The sequence below is a fragment of the Xyrauchen texanus genome, chromosome 33, assembly GCF_025860055.1.
Source record: "Xyrauchen texanus isolate HMW12.3.18 chromosome 33, RBS_HiC_50CHRs, whole genome shotgun sequence".
NCBI classification, from domain to species: domain Eukaryota; kingdom Metazoa; phylum Chordata; class Actinopteri; order Cypriniformes; family Catostomidae; genus Xyrauchen; species Xyrauchen texanus.
The window spans coordinates 2394038-2407324 of record NC_068308.1 but is presented as its reverse complement, the minus strand read 5'-3'; the positions used below and the strand labels follow the sequence as shown (position 1 = coordinate 2407324).

General features: G+C 44.6%; 1 protein-coding gene across 1 annotated transcript in view; it reads right to left on the bottom strand.

Moving 5' to 3' along the window:
• Positions 1–13287, bottom strand: part of grid1b (glutamate receptor, ionotropic, delta 1b) — a 711417-nt gene that overhangs the window by 16177 nt on the left and 681953 nt on the right. The gene's annotated exons all lie outside the window — the stretch shown is intronic.

The following is a 13287-nucleotide window of genomic DNA, read 5'->3' as shown; positions in this document are numbered from 1 at the left end:
GCCTGCCAGCAGACGAGAACGCTGGAGAAACAGATGATGATTGGCCACAAAGCACAGAAGTAAGATGAATTCCTCTCTCAAGAGGAGATGACATTATGCTTTAGTGTGTAATAACCCGCAAGCGTCCTCACAGCTGCCACACACTGCTTTACTACCAGTGCCCGAGGGCTTCTGAACACAAGCACCCTCCTCATACTGACTCATGACCAGCTTTGCCCTTCACATTCTCTTTAAAGTGCAGCTAAAACTGATCTGAGGTCAGAGAGGATGAGCACCAGCCATCAAGAGCTTTTCTGTAAGGAGAATAAAGAGTCGCTTATATGAGTTATGAAATCTTTAAATATTTCACTGCCATTCTGTGTGTGGGTGAATCTCACCAAAAAATGCCCAGTTCTTGTTTCACCTCACAATTGTAGTAAAAGTGTCACTTTATAACTGGCTGCTACCTCAATAACTGCTATGTCCATAGATCACTATCTCATAGTATGTTATATTTACATTTGGCATTTTTAGAAACTGTCATCTTTTTGCACTACTGTGTACTGGTTGGCGCTCACTGTCTCTCACTGTGCCTATTGTCCTGTTCATTTTTAGTAATTTATTGTATTGTCCCGTACTTTTTGCACACGTTTGGATGTGCACTTTATGTTATTCAGTCTGTATAGTCTCATGTGGTTCTGTGTTGGTCCTTTGTTGTTTTATGTAGCACATGGTCCTGGAGGAACGTTGTCTTGTTTCACTGTGTACTGTACTAACTGTATATGGTTGAAACGACAATAAAAACCACTTGACTTGACTTGACTTGTCTAAATACAAACATATAGCTATAAATTCTGAATATAGTTATGAATCTGAATATATAAATGTAACTCTCAATATATAGTTATACATCCTGAATATATAGTTGTAAATCTGATTTTATATTTATTAACTATATATTCAGATTTATATAATTATATTTAACCCTATATAAAGTACATCATTTTTCCTGGTTCAGAAATGGTCTTTGGTGGTGACTAACGTACAGGTCATCCACATGCGCAAAGATGGTTTATTACATAAACGCAATTCATTAAAATGTAGGATAATAATGTAGTTGCATATCATGTATACATTGGATATACAAGTTAATTTGTGATCATCCAAGCATGTGGACATTTTTTAATTTGACAGTTTTTAGTTTTTTTACTTCAATGTGCTATGGGAAATCAAACTGATCTAACTTAATTTAATGAATATCTTATTACTATAGGGTAAGTCATAATATGTGCTTTTAGTGAAAATGTTTGTTACTACTCCTTAACAGAAATTCTATTAATTAGGCTCTTAATGATTTAAGTCATCTATCTCTATGAATGTCAGATGGTAAACATATCCAGTTTGTTTCCTGATTTTAAACATCATTCAAACATAACATATTAAATATATTATGATTTGCAGTTTCAATTATACAGTATATATTGTTTGGTGCATGGCGCAGTATTGTAGCTGTTTTCCTCATCAGAAGAGTCAAGAAAGTCAGGGTTGTCTAAATGATTGAGATGTTTGACTTCCTCCATAGTGCTTTAAAGCAGAAAAAAAGATTTTCGTGCATACCTACATGCTTCAGAGATAGCGCAGGGCAGATCACTGCATTGGTGTGAGGGTTAAAATATATTTTATATATATATAAAAATTATAACACCAGGCTTCAACCATGTGGCACAGAAACATGTTTCAGACAGGAGCCATGTTTAGTGCTTATGAAGTACAATACGTGAGATAAATAACATCAATTTGTCATTATGGGTAGATGTAAAAAAAAAAAAAAAAAAAGTTAAAGCATTATAGCATAAGGCTGCAACATAACAAAATGAAGGGGTCTGAATACTTTCTGAATGCACTGTATATATACACACACAGTATGTACTGTATACAGTATTTAAAATAAGTAATTGTTTTCATATACTGTGATATGCTATTCACAATCTAAAACTATTTTAAAATAAAATGCTACTAATTCTTTCAGAATAATTACACATGCAGCTTTTATTGCATGAACTCATATTAATGGAGAGAGACGTCATGGGATATTTGTACTTTAAATTTGTCACACAACAGTACCTTTGAAAATAAACTATGTTAATGAGAATTTAGGCAGAAAATGTGGAGAAAATTATGTTGCAATGCAATTTGTATATTATTCGAATGTATTTATTTGGAGTGACATATGAGCCAGAAGATTTTTGAAAGGTTTTGTGAGATTCAGCTGTAAAATGAGTGTGATAAAATCAAGCTAAAATACTTGAGCTGCCCTTCATGAAAGCTGTTGATAGACAAAAGAGCTGAAAAGTAGTTTACTCGTCTTTGAATCAGTCGACTCTCCATTAATATTTGGTATAAAACAAAGGGATAATTTTATTTAAAAAAAAAAAAAAAGCTCTCCTATTACATCATGTTTTTATGTGCAAACTGCACCAGAGTTTGGAATTGCTAGTGGTTAAGCCATGTTAAGATGTTCTTTACGGATCAAGAGAGAGCGCATGAGAACGCAGTCAACTAGAGAGATAATGTCCTTGCTTTACCAATCCACCGCAATATCCTTGTACAGTCTTAATTGGTTACAAGTGATTATGTGGAGCTTTAGACAGTCTGCCGGCATCTGGTCCTTTCACAAAGGAATCAATTTGTAATTTAGAAAACTGAACCAAAGTTACCGCAACTAATGAATGAAGGCTTTGTATGAAATGGCACTGAATTGTGGTATATTCATTGCTTCATGTTTCAGGTAATTGTAAAACTTGCCATTTAAATATTTGTGAGTGGTAATATATACCTGTCGACTCTTAAATCATGTTATTGCTTTTTCTTGAACACCTACTCAAGACACTTACATATATTTTTCTTATTGTATTTGAAGCGGTTACATCACGTGGGCTTTTGCAGTCGCTAGAGAACAAGCCACCAGACAGGCTGTTAAATTACCCAAAGTCTCGTCAAATTGTAAAAATTATGAAAATAGCTTTCACAAACTCCAGAGAGTCCCTGAACAATAGATGGTCCATAAACTGTATGCACTTCAGTCCTTCAGAAAAATATGCAGATGAAAAGAAGAGAGATGAGATAAACTAGGTTTGTTATAGGTTTCGCGCCGCGAAAGATAAACACACAGTGACAGGAGGACAGGGATGTACACAAACAGAGACGAAACAAGACGAGTCTAAACGCGAAAATGAAAAGTTGTTACCCAAGCGGCTCAATTAAAAGAAAAAAGTGAAAAGACACTGATAAGTATTTGGCAACGCTGCCAAAGATGACACACTTTTTTACGGCTAACGTTACTGATACAGACAGGAATAAAAACGTCCAACGAGTTGAACATGCCGCTACAGCAGCTAGCTGTAAATTGGTGCTAGGTGAGGATAACGTCAACCAAGAAATTGAAGAGGACATCGCGTTGTTGCCGCCCGCCGTCACCGACAGTGTTATCGAGGTTGACACTTAGGAAGAGTTGTCCAGTGATGGCCATTTTGACAGCGATGAGGAGGCTTTGGTGAGTCAACCTGTGAAATTTACGGTAAAACATTTTTCTTTTACTAACGTAATTGTAGTAGCCCTATGATTCTACAGCATGTGATCCATCATATGTTGTGATAACGTTAACCTGAAGAATTTGTAAAACATTGTGCACAAATAAGGTTTGAACTTTCAGACACACACACAGACATCAAGATTCAGCATAATGAATCATTATCAACAACTGTGATGATATAAGTGCAGTGCATGATGGGAGCCATCAATCAAAACTCATCAATATCTCCCAGCATACATTGCAGCATGAATAAATTATGCTGAATTGCCTAAAGGTGATGATACACAGGGCAACTTTTTGAGCAATGTTGCTTGGGCACTTTCCCATTGAAAATGGGCAATACATTTCTATCTGGAGATTTTAGATCGGTCGTAGGCCCTGTCTCACATCTGGTTGCCTGTTGACGGCAACATTGCCCAGCAACATTGCTCAAAAAGTTGCCCTGTGTATCATCACCTTTAGTATTTTCTTTTATTATTATTATCTGCTTTTATTTTTGCTGTTGTTATTGTTGCAACTTTTTAGTAGCTTGTTTTGTGATGTTCAGAGTTTTATCTGATTATTTTGTTGATTGTCACCGTTGTTGAGATTCATATGCTGATTCTTGATGTCTGTGTTGGTCTATATCATACTGTAGTTCAAAACCGTTATTGTACACCATGTGTTTTTAAAGTTCTTCAGATTACCTGTTTGTCACTGCTAGCTCGCATGCGGTAGATTCACAGAGCTTTAATACTCAAAAACGTGAAATATTAATTCGTATTAAGCATTCCTCTCTGTAGATCAGTGAATCAGGCCACTACATAATGATTATGTCATCATCAATAAATAGCCAACAACACCTGATCACATTTTCTCTCGGATTTTCATGCCATAACGAATGTGTTTTATAATCAGCCGGAGAAAATCTTTTTGTAAATCTCACTGTTATTTTTTACCTTTTGTTTTTTTTTTTTTTACAGTGTAGTAATAGCCCAAGCCCTAGCTGTGCTAATCCTGCTGCCACCGACCAAAGCACTGTAGGCTTGCTACAGGCCGTAGATTAGCTTTACCTGCCTATCCACCATTCAATCTGTAAATTTTTTGGGCGGGGGCCCATACATACCTTCGCCTTGGCCCCCCAATTTGCTAAATCCGCCACTGGTTTCATTCACACATTTGGGAGTATAGTATATTCTAGAAGTATAGTGTATTATAGAAGTATAGTCTAGTGTAGACAGAGTTGGGCATAATAATAAATACTCTCTTTTAAACATATTCATCAATGTATTCCGATACATCACATAAAAAAGAAAGACAATAAAACTTTTAAATACATATTTATAAAGGCAAGTCACAACTGGAAGAATTATGTATGATTTTTCATTATTATCCTTTCTGAACCACTACATCTCCACTATTAACATCTAAGTTAGTCTAAAAAGCCAGCTAGCTATTTGTTAGCAAATTTCATGAAGTTGATCTAGCTATCTTGATTTCTTTAAATTAGATGTGGAGTTGGATGTTGATATGTTTAATGGAAGACAGTTTGTGGTCAACTACAATATCTCGTTCACTTTACAAAATAAAAATGCTGCCTGTACCTCCATGACCCAAAAGATGTGACATTGTTGCTAACAAGCAGGGTTGCGATCGTTACCTCTCCACTTCCCACGGCCACTATCGCTGCCTCTCGTGTTGGGCACTGCCAACGCAGGGACAGCGCTTGCGGATGGATCATGCTCTCACTGTGAAGGTTTCTCTCGTAAGAGGTACCCCAGGGTACCTTTCTTCCCGGAAGTGCATGATGAGCTCACGCGATCGCGGCGGGCACCTTTTACTGCCCGGACCCAGTTCGCTGGCTCGTCCTCTCTCACTATCCTCGACAGTTGGGGCTGCAAGGGGGTGCTCAGCGACTCCCCAGGTTGGTAAGGCGATCGCAGTGCACTTGTTCCCGTAGAGCACCGCTACCTTTCAGAGCCGTCCGAGTCTCCTGTCCAGGGCCCGTGGGTTTACATTATCACTCATGACTGAGCCTACAGTGCCGCCGGACAGGCCACCTCTGCCCTGCATGCCATGGCTCTCCTGCGAGTGCACCAAGCCGTGGCGCTCAAAGAACTGCACAAGGGTAGTTCTGACCAGAGATTTATGCAGAAGCCGCACTCAGTAACTGGTTTCGCCCTTGGAGCGATCTTATCATGACTACCGGGCATGGCTCGTGCTCCCCAACCCGTTGCGTTGGTTGATCAGGACCGTCCGACTCGGCTACGTGATTAAGTTCGCCAGGCCCCCGTCCAGGTTCAACGGCATCCGCTCCACTGTGGTGAGAGGCGAGAATGCTGCTGCCTTAAGCACGGAGATCGCCTCCCTTCTACAAAATTTCGTGATAGAGCCGGTCCAGCCGAGGTGAAGAAGGGGTTTACAGCCTCTACTTCATCGTACCCAAAAAAGGCGGCGGGTTGCGGACAATCCTCGACCTGCGATTTCTGAACCGGGCTCTGCACAGACTCCAGTTCAAGATGCTCACGCAGAAATGCATTCTACCCTTTCTCCGGTTTGCCTTCGAGGGTCAGGCATATCAGTACAAAAAAGTCATCCCCTTCGGCCTGTCCTTGTCCCCTCACATCTTCATGAAAGTCGCAGAGGCAGCCCTTGCCCCACTAATGGAAGTGGGCGTCCGCATCCTCAACTATCTCGACGACTGGCTAATCTTAGCTCACTCGCGGGACATGTTGTGTGCTCACAGGGACCTGGTGCTCAGGCACCTCAGCCGCTTGGGGCTTCAACTGGGAAAAGAGTAAGATCCTCTCGGTTCAGAGCATCTCTTTTCTCGGTATGGAGTTGGACTCGGTCTCAATGACGGCGCACCTCACCAACGAGCTTGCACAGTCAGTGCTGAGTTGTCTGCATGTGTTCAAACAGCACACGTTGGTCCCACTGAAATCCTTTGGGGCATATGGCATCCTCAGCGACGGTCACACCTCTTGGGTTGATGCATATGAGACCAATTCAGCACTGGCTACAGACCCGAGTCGAGAGACGAGCATGGCACCACGGCACACACCATGTCCTGGTCACGCAAGCTTGTTGCCGCTTCTTCAGCCCCTGGTCAGACCTAACGTTCCTCTCCAGGAGTTCCCCTAGGCCAGGTCCCCAGGCATGTCGTGGTTACGACTGCTGCCTCCCAATGGGGCTGTGGTGCTGTGTGCAACTGGCACTCAGTCGTCTGCCCTTGGACCGGCCCGCTACTGCGCTGGCACATCAACTGCCTCGAGTTGCTGGTGGTACTCCTTGCCCTGAGGAGGCTTTTGGCATTGATCCGGGACAAGCACGTGTTGCCACTTCAGGCCTTTGCCACTTCAGGTCTTTACAGCCTGAAGTGGCATCTGTTTAATCAGTGGTGTTCTTCCCGAGGTGAAGAACCCCAGAGATGCGCAGTTGGGTCAGTGCTTTCCTTTCTGCAGGAAAAGTTGGAGGGACGGCTGTCCCCCTCCACCTTGAAAGTGTATGTGGCCGCCATAGTGGCACATCACGATGCAGTGGAAGGTAAGTATTTAGGGAAGCACGATTTGACCATCAGGTTCCTGAGAGGTGTGAGGAGGTTAAACCCCCCCAGGCTGCGCCTCGTTCCCTTGTGGGACCTCTCCGTGGTCCTTCGGGGAGCTCCCTTCGAGCCCATTGAGTCAGCAGAGCTAAAGGCGCTCTCTCTGAAGACCGCCCTCCTGACAGCGCTCACCTCCATCAAGAGAGTAGGGGACCTGCAAGCGTTCTCTGTCAGCGAACTGTGCCTAGAGCTCGGTCCGGCTTACTCTCACGTCATCCTGAAAAAAGACCGGGCTACGTGCCCAAGGTTCCCACGACCCCTTTCTGAGACCACGGCGCCTCTCTAGCAGACATATGTAGAGCCGCGGGCTGGGCAACACCTAACATCTTTGCAAGGTTCTATAACCTCAGGGTTTCGTCCTGTGTGTTATCAGGTGACACAAACAGGTAAGTCCGGGTCAGCTGGCTGGGTGTATCGCTTGTGCATAGCGCACTTCCCCTCCCTTGAGGCAAAGATGTGTGCTCTTTCCCCAGTTGCGTTCGCAAGAAGTGTGAACCCTGGACGTTCTTCCTCCCTAGCCTAGTGGCCGTCGAGTCTTCAGAGAGGCTCGCTGCCGCCCCAGTACGGGTGTTACCAGGCCCCCGTACTGAGGTATGTGCTCCACATGTGCTCGTTGTCCCCCTAGGCAACCCAGTGTGATGTATATTATGCAAAATGGTTTCCCTGCCGGTAAACCGCGTCTTCCTTGGGCAGAGGCTCTCTGTCCTTGGTCTCAGTTACTAACGTAACCTCCGTTCCTTGATGGAGGGAACGAGACATTGTCCCTCCTGCCACAACACTGAACCAACTGCTGAAATGGCCGGGTCTTTGGCTCGATACCTGATGTGTGTTTGCAGTGTCACTCCTTTTATACCCGTATGTCCGGGGGAGTGGCATGCAAAATACACACGCCAATTTCCATTGGCCTTTTCTCAAGATCAGAGATGTCTGGGCTCCGCAGGTGTGACCCCTAGTGTCAACTCATCGACACATTTTAATCTTCTTCTTAACCCATTATTTGATTGAACCAACAAATATTAATACATTTTGATACAGAATTACAGTAGATACATGCAAATTACCTACATTTTCGAGATGATAACTGGATGCCATTGCGAAAATTAAACATGCAACTCTGTGAGCTCCTGTGACAACACTGTAGTTTATGAATAATTTAACTAGGCTTGCTTCCATATATAGGCCAGATTATTCTTTGTATTTTCAACTTCTATTACTGACACTTTTATTATTTTTAGGTGCTATTAATTCTTTTACTCCTTTGATTTCAATTGTCAAAAAAACATTTTGTGGAATCACTTCATATGATATGTTATATAAATAAATTTCCACAGTATTAACAATTGCTGGAAACAATGTATCATGTGCTTGAATGTAATATTTGCTATTTTGGCTGTGTTGATTCTGGTGCACAGCTGACAGCACACTGATTAAGACAACAATATTCTGGTGCAGTTGCCAGATATTCAATCCCGGAATCATTATACATGACTAAGACATATTTTCATAATCTAGCGTCTACCATTAAGCCCTCTGGTGACATCCCCAAAAACCACAACCCGTGATGCTATAATTTTAACCTGTGATTAGCCCAATTTGGCATGAAACCCTGGCAACACTGCTCACATGCTGCTCTGGGGACTAGAGAGCGTGAGGACAAGTGTGCACACTGTTTCTCACATCACACTGTTTCAGTCTTATTTTGTGGTCATTATGATAGACGTATTCTGAATGTTGCCTAACAAAATTTTAATAAGTAACTGTAGGCTATACTGAATTCAGGTTAGGCCTATCGCAGCTGTCTCAGGCGAAAGGCATATATACACATTTCTGACAGACACATTCTCAGTCTTGCTCACACTACAGGGAATTTAAACTCTCCAATTAACTTACCCTGCATGTCTTCTGGACTATGGGGAATCCAGAGCACCCAGAGGAAACCCCCACAATACATACACACTCCACACTTCAGCCGGGACTCGAACCCGGGACCTTCTTGCTGATAGGCAACAGTGCTACACACTGAGCCACTGTTATATCATTATTTAATATAGAATAGTATAGTACAGGACAGAATTGTAAAATATAGCATATAATAGTATATTAAAGAGTAGTATAGTATACAATGGAATAATATAGAATAATATAGCATATAATAGAATATAGTAGTATACTATAGTATAGTAAAATTCTCATGAATGTATCTAGAAATCTTTTTGTGTAATTACAATAACGTCTCGGGTTACATGTGTAACCCTTGTTCCCTGAAAAAAGTGGAACGAGATGCTGCGCTGCTAAGCGCTATGGGGAACAATCCTAGTTGTGACCGAGCTGTGAATATGTGTGCAACACGTCAATGAACATTGACCGGAATTTATAGCCTCGGCTGATGTAATCATTAGATGCACCTGAGGCCAGGCAATAAATGGATGCATCACCAGGTGTCGTCAGATACTACTTTTTGAAGAGCAGTCCTGGGACGTCCCAGTGCAGCAAAGAAGCACAGCATCTCGTTCCGCTTTTTTCAGGGAAGAAGGATTACACATGTAACCCGAGACGTTCCCTTTACAAAAAGCTTCACTATGATGCTGCACTGCTAAGCGCTATGGGGAGCGCAATACCCACACCGCTGCACTGGGGGCTGTACGGACCCCTACGGTTGTGCAGTGTACTCACAAAAACACGAGAGGTCTCAGACATGAGCGCTGAGATGTCAACTCAAGGGCATAAGAGCCCGGAGTGCAGAACATCCAAACTATAAAAGTCTAATGAATGTGTGCGGAGAGGACAACCTGCCGCATCACAAACTTGTTTAGGCATGGGCTGAGATGTCGACTCAAGGACATAAGAGTCCGGAGTAGTAAAGCATCTAACCCATAAAGTTCGGTGAATGTGCGTGAAAAGAACCCTATCACAAAACAAACTTGTCATAAAAACTGTTGAATGTGTGCGGAGAGGCCTGCTGCATCACAAACTTGTTCACAAAGTCTAATGAATATGTGCGGAGAGGACCAACCTGCCGCACCACAACTTGCTGCAGAGGGAGACCTCTAGCCAAGGCTTTAGAGGAGGAGAGCCCACTGGTAGAGTGCGCCCTAAAACCTACTGGCGAAGCTTGATCGCGCACCTCATAGGCCCGGGCAGTAATGTCCCTCACCCAAAGTGGGGTGGCTAAAGCCATCCGGTCACGGCTTCCAAGTGAAGAATTGCTGCCCTGACTTTACGCCACTAGCAAATGTGGTGGACATAAGTCTGAAGGGTACAGACTGGACAAAGTCTGAGAAGTCTTAGCTGCTCCGGCGTTACAAACGGCAGGGAGCAGAAGGCTTAGAGAATAACCGGCCAAGGGTCGCAAAAGGCACCTTGGGCAGGTAGTCAGGGTGAGGGTGCAAAGAATGCTTTTGGTCCTACCTGGGGCAACTCAAAACAGGCCAGCAAAAGAGACAGAGCCTGTAGGTACCCAAGTCTCCATAGAGACATAAATGCCATAAGAAAAAACATCTTGAGAGTCAGAAGTCTACCAAACGCTGACTCTAGAGGTTTAAAAGGGGGGTCTTACCCTATGAAGAGGTCCTAGCAAGGATGCCTCTTAGAGGGCACCCCGCCCACCAAGGCATGGCAAACCGAAGTGGAGGCCACATAGAACCTGGCAGTGGCGAAGCAAGTGCCCACTGACAGTTCTTTCTACAGAAAATCCAGAACTGAAGCAAGCAGGCAGTTAGCTGGTTCTGTAATATGAACTTATTAGAAGGAAACGCATGCAGGCACATTTGTGCCATGTATGCGCCACCATGATCAGCACCCCCGAAGGGGGGGAACTGGTTGACTCTGGGAGAAGTAGAGGAGACATTGCGCAAGGTCCTCTTCTGCCCTGTAAAATCTACCTAGATCAGTTCCAAGTGGAGGGAGCCCTAGCACTTGCAATGGTCTCGATAACTTCAGGAGAAAGCCCTGTGAACCTCTACAGGTACCCTACAGGGGCCAAGCATGAAAGGTTTCACAATTCGGGCCGGGGATGAATATGTCCCCTGAGCCTGAGAAAGAAGGTCCTCCCTGTTCGGAATTGCCCAAGGCGAGCCGTCGAGGAGATATATTACTCAGAGAACCAAATCCTGTTCGGCCAGCACAGCGCCATTAGTAGGAGGCAAGACCCTTGCTGGTGAACATTAGCCAAGACTCCCAGGAGCAGAGAAACTGGGGAAAGAACCGCATACAGATGCATTCTGGGTCATGTATGTGTCTTAACGTCCAGACCAAAGGGGGCTGGGTGACTCAGGGAGAAGTAGAGGAGACACTGCACTGTTCATAGAGGCGAAGAGGTCCTCTTCTTCCCTATACGATCTCACACAAACTTGTTCCAAGTGGAAAAGCCCGGCATTTAAAAAGGTCTCGATAACCTCAGGAGAAAGCCCTGTGTTCCTCAGTTGGTACCCATAGGGACCAAACATGAAAGATTCCACAATTCGGGGCAGGGATGAAATATTGCCCTGTGCCTGAGATAGAAGATCCTTCCTGTTCGGAATCGCCCAAGGCGAGCCGTCGAGGGAAGAAATTAGCTCCAAGAACCAAGCCCTGTTCGGCCAGCGCGGTGCTATCAGTAAGAGGCAAAAACCCTTGCTGGTGAGCTCTGGGCAGTTACTACCTTAGGGTGGAGTTCTTAACTCCCCTGTTGGTATTTTCTGTCTGGACAATAAATCTGCTCCCATATACGGGCATCCAGGGATATAAGTGTCCTGAGTGACAGGAGCGTGCCCTGGGCCCTAAGGAGAATCCGAAGCATCAGAAATACAGCTGACAAGAACGTGGTCTCCTTGATGATTTATGTAAGAGGCTACCGCTGTATTGTCCACCCGCACCAAGACATGGCAGCCTCAGGAGGAGGTATTTCAGGGCCAGAAATACAGCCATCAACCCGAGACAGTGACTGTGACAACTGAGTTGACGACCCTCCTATCCCCTTAAGCTGGACGACCACTTAGGGAGGCGTTTGTTGTTAGCAGCCTGTGACCACAAGACGCACCTAGAGTGGGACCCAAGGCAGAAAACTGGGGTCTGAACCACATAGAAAGGGAACGAAGCCTGAGGCGCGTAACCCTTATTAGCCTAGGGGTTTTGGCCCTTGGAAGAATCCCCTGGCTTTGGGCCACAACAAAAAAGGTCTCATGAGCAGAAGGTCCAGAGGGATCACTGAGGACGCGGTCGCCCTGAGACCTGGAAATCATTGATACTGATAACAGTGCAACCTTGACCTAGCCTGACTTTGCTCAGGGTGGTCTGAAATGACTCAATCCTAGCGGGAGACAGTTGTGCCCGCATTGTGATTGAACTCAATACGATGCCCTGATAGACAGTGTTCTGAGTGGGAGAGAGGACGCTTTTCTTGGCGTTGAGCCTCAACCCCAGAGAAACAGATGAGCTAAGACGATGTCCCTGTGCTGAACTGCCAGTTCCTGGAACTGCGCTAGGATCAGCCAGTCGTCTACATAATTCAGAATGCAGATGCCCCGGAGTCGCAAGGAGCCAGAGCTACATCATGCATTGTGAATGTGCGGGTAAAAAGTGCTAGGCTGAATGAAAGAACCTGACACTGGAAGACTTCGCCCCCGGAAGCGAACCTCAGGAACTTTCCATGTTGTGGCAGAACTTCTAAATGAAGTATAGAAGTGCATCATAAGATCGATGGTGACCAGCCAAACGAGTTGTAGGGCTTGAGACACAACCGTCTTGATAGGCATCATCTAGGACTTGAACACCCATGGGAAGTTCAAGCTTTAAGATCTAAGCCAGACGCCACCCCTCACCCTCCATGGGAAATGGGAAGTATTTAGTGTAATATCCTAACTCTCTCTCTGGAAGGGGAACACATACCATGGCCCCTTTAAAATGCAGGAACAGCGAAAACACCCAGTTTTGACGGAAGCCTCTGCAACCCGAAACACCAAGAGGTGGCGGGAATGGAGGGGCTTCGAGGGGGTACCGGGAGGGGTGAAGTGAAGCACGCGCCCCGTCCCGAGGGGAGTTACCCCCTAATCTAGGCGCAAGACCATCAGGGTTTTCTCTTACTAGAAATTATAGTCCTGAGGTCTTGCTTCGGGGGTTGGCGAGGGCAGCGAAACTGTCCCCAATCCCAGGGAGG